Raw genomic sequence first — 4,037 nt, 5'->3', positions numbered from 1 at the left:
TAGCATATACAGGATGGATACACTAGACAAAGGAACAACTCATGTCTTGGCCTGGATAAAGCAGAGAAATGCATGGTGCCATCACATTGCTCAGAACGGTCTGCAACTTAAAACTTGTGGATTGCTTATTTCTGGAATTTTCTGTCTAATATGTTGAGACTATGTTTGAATTCAGGTCACTGAACCTACAGAAAGCAAAATGATGCATGGCTAAGAAAAGACTCCTGGAAAAGAACTGTCTGGGTGTGTTACAGTTTCTGTATTTCATCTCAAAGTCTGCAGTCCAATATGTACATTTCATATTATCTTTAATTAGAAACTTTAAGGGACATTCTTGTGGGTTTTTAAAGTGCATGTTTACAAAAATCTTTTGGTATGAGGAAATACTATGAATAAAATAGAAAAAGTACCAGAAAAGGTAAAACCTGCACCCTTTGCTACTTGTTTGTTTATAAAACTAGAAAATTGTATCATTTCAGGAATATTTTATCTATGATTATTTTCATAAAGAGTTTTCTGTATACCTTTTCAATCTAACATCTCCACAGAGGGAATTAAAGTAACTTTTTGATGTTTCACTACAAAATATTTCTACTACTTTGAGTTAAAGAGGAGCTAGGAGCCAAAACTAAACTAGTTGGCTACCACTGAGGAGTAAGCAAAATTTCCACTTTCCTTTTCTATGTTTAAGAGACAAACCCAAAGAACCAACGTTTTTTTCACACTTAGTTCTTGATTCGTTGAGAGAGTTTTTTGTTTGTTTGGTTTTTGTCTGTTTTATTTCAGAACTTTAATGTCAAGTAAAATGTTCATTCCATGCAGTTTTAGCAAACATAGGCTGTCCACAGTGTATCGTAGGAGGGTTAGACACAATTAAGGTGTTCGTTAGTATATCAACAACTAAGGCCTCGTTAATAAAAAGCAGACACTAACCCCTTCTGTTCCGGCACACAGCCACAGCTATAGTGGCTACACTAATGGCATCCGTCAATGTTTAGTATCTTTTATGTACCAGGATTGCTGATGAAGCCTCCATGTGAAGTTGTCATGCATGATTTGTTCAACAGTATATTTGAATGTCAGAAATCCAGATTTAAAAACCTAGGAATACAAGGCAGATGAGCCTCTCATTCACAGGTAAGCAAGAACAAAAATAACACGGTCCAGATAACACTGTCACACAATCATTTAAATACCTATCTGAGGTGTCTAGTACTGTAGATCCTCCCTTCTTAAACCTGGGTCATGATCCTGCGCAGCTGAGTATGGCGTGATGAAAAACAGTGAAAGGTTTCTGATCACACACTAACAACAGTTTGTTGAAAATCAAATGCATAATGGATCTGCAGTGTTACTGGCAGCACTTGTTCTGGTTACATCCAATGATTTCACCACTGTCTCGGTTCCAAACACACAGTGTGTGCATGCCAGCATGCCAACACATTATGAACCGCCGGGCTTTTACTGTGCATGCAAACGTTCCTGCCCTTAGAGCAGCATACTTGTTTCGTTATGAGAAATGACAATATTGTTCCACTGTCTTTCCTCAGCATCTAAGTGCCAAATTAGTATGTTTCTGATATTGTCTTAAAATGTCTAATTTTAAAAATTGATGTTTGGATTGCTGACTTGAGTAATGTTAAAGAAATTAAATGAATTTTGGCTCGGGATTAAGTATAGAAGTTTGAAGTTTTTGAAATGACCTTTCACACACTTCTGCCATTTTGTACTATGTATCTGTGCACAGAATTCTCAGCATTGGTGATTATAAATCAAAACATTAAACAACTCAGAAAAACATTATAGATGATCTGTGTCCTGTAGTATCAAATATTCAGCCAAGACTAAATTATCTATGTAAAGTAAATAAACACACTTACCTCATTAGTAAGTGAATTTGCTTTCATATTTAATAAATGGTGAAAAATATTTTTTAAAATAATTTTTATGAGTTTATCATCTGTAAATGTTTGATTTGTAAACCTATTTTATATACCAATATACCTGTGGCTATGTAAAATGTATTTAGCAAAATGGAAAGTATTTAATAAGCTTTGCTTTAGATAAACACACCGCATCTCAGAAAGGCGGACACGCTTCTCTCTCTAGATGGTCTCCATGTGCTGAGGGAAGCATATGCCTCACACGAGGCAACGTGAAGGAGTTAAGGTCCTCGGCCAGCCTGTGCTTCCTCTGGCCTATCCTTAGACCCTTCATCTAGAATTCGGGTGGACTGCTAGGTAACTCCTGCACTGGAGCCCACTGCCATGGCAAAGGTCAGGCATTTTCTTAACTCACTTTCATCTCAGACAGGGGAAAGGGACTCATGTTTCTTTCCCTGACTGGCCCAGGTGGCCCAATTGGGGGTGGCTGTTCTTCCTTTCACAAGTACTTCTACCTGGGCCGTGGCAGAACTGTCACTTTCCTGTGACCATTACCAGTGCCCTGGCTGCTGATCTAGTCCTTCAAATGGGGTGAGTCGGAAACCCTTCTGATGAAGTAAATCCTCAAGTCTCAAACCTCCTTGTCATCCTTGGTGGTACCCTGTGGACTGGGTCTACCCACTGTCATCCCTGGTGGCACCCTGTGGACTGGGTCTACCCACTGTCATCCCTGGTGGCACCCTGTGGACTGGGTCTACCCACTGTTATCCCTGGTGGTACCCTGTGGACTGGGTCTACCCAGCTCATCATCATGCCGTGTTCTTGAGATGTGAGCCCTTTCACCTCAGTGCTGTAGCAGTCCTTGGAAGTTGTGCTGTCAGGGCTTCCATCTCACGGACTCTACAAGACAAATGAGGCAGCAATGGTGGGTTTGTAAGAAGGCAAACATCTGAGCACAGAAACCACACGAAAACACAAACAGAAAGAGAGTGTTTGCTTCACCCCATGAAAGGACACCTTGCACAGCCTTGATGCAGGGGAAGAGGCTTGGACCTGTCTCTACTGAATATACCCAGCTCTGCTGACTCCCTAGGGGAGGCCTTGCCTTGTTGGAGGAGGGAATGAGGAGTAGGTTGTGGGGGAAGCTGGAGGGGCAGAAGGAGGGAAGATAGGGGGATCTGTAGTTGGTAAGTAAAATGAATAAAAAATTCTTAATTAAAAAAAACCTAATAAAAGAAAAAAAAGAAAGCACAGGTGTGAGTCAGTTAAGGGCAGGGTTGCTCAGAGAGCCGTCAGATATACATCCATTTTATTTCATTTCTGTATGTCCATTAATGGGGACATGGAGATTAAGGCCACTTTTGCAAAAGGGAGTACAATTTGTGGGGCTGGCAGAACTAAGAACAGCTGTCCACTGCCTGCATCTCAGCACCTTCTAGGCCCTGCTTGTTGATGACCATGGGTGTGATAACGGTTCACCATCAGTCATATGGAACACGTAGAGAACGTAGGTGTTCTTGGAGCTCAGGAAATGGTACCAAACTTACACAAACACAAGTATGATGTTATATTGTTTGGTAATGAATAATTTAATTCATTATGCATTCTCAGACTCCACTGAAGCAAACCTCACAACAGAACCAAATTGCTGACTCAAAACGTATTCCTTACTTATGAATCTTTAACATTTTTCATTGCTTGAGTGATCTGATGGCATATGAAGCAAATGACGTTCCCGGTGAAACCCACTCTTTCTTCAATAATTAAAACATTCTGTAGCTCTGAAGATGCACATCTTCTCAAGTACTCAATTCTTTTGAAAGATTTTGAAAGAGAAGTCAGGAAAGAAAACCAAGAGCCAAGACAATTACAGACTGAAAATGGCCACTTTGAAGTTAGCCATAACATCTTAAAACATAAAGCTTTTATGACTAATACATTGTTAATGTTTTAACTGGCTTTAATACACACCCCAGCTTTCTTAGGGAGGAGAAAGTAAGTGTGAAAACTAGAAATAGTCACTGTGTGTCTTGGGGCTGTGCTCTGTCCTGGCCGCGTATGCTTCCCTCTCCCTGCTCCCAGCTGTCAGGAAGTGGACCACTCTTGCACAGGCTCACACTGCCATGATGTTCCACCTAAGCACACAGGACCAGA

At 40.6% G+C, this 4,037-nt stretch overlaps 1 long non-coding RNA gene across 1 annotated transcript; it reads right to left on the bottom strand.

Annotated features, from left to right (window-relative positions):
• Positions 1-938: 938 nt before the first annotated feature.
• Positions 939-3,679, bottom strand: LOC118585172. The gene is made up of 3 exons (XR_004945154.1): positions 3,555-3,679; positions 2,727-2,783; positions 939-1,101 (listed from the first exon to the last, which is right to left on the bottom strand). It is a non-coding gene; the product is annotated as an uncharacterized LOC118585172 (long non-coding RNA).
• Between the last annotated feature and the right edge of the window lie 358 nt (positions 3,680-4,037).

Source organism: Onychomys torridus, chromosome 6 (genome assembly GCF_903995425.1).
Source record: "Onychomys torridus chromosome 6, mOncTor1.1, whole genome shotgun sequence".
Taxonomy (NCBI): domain Eukaryota; kingdom Metazoa; phylum Chordata; class Mammalia; order Rodentia; family Cricetidae; genus Onychomys; species Onychomys torridus.
This window is presented reverse-complemented; position numbering and strand designations above follow the sequence as displayed.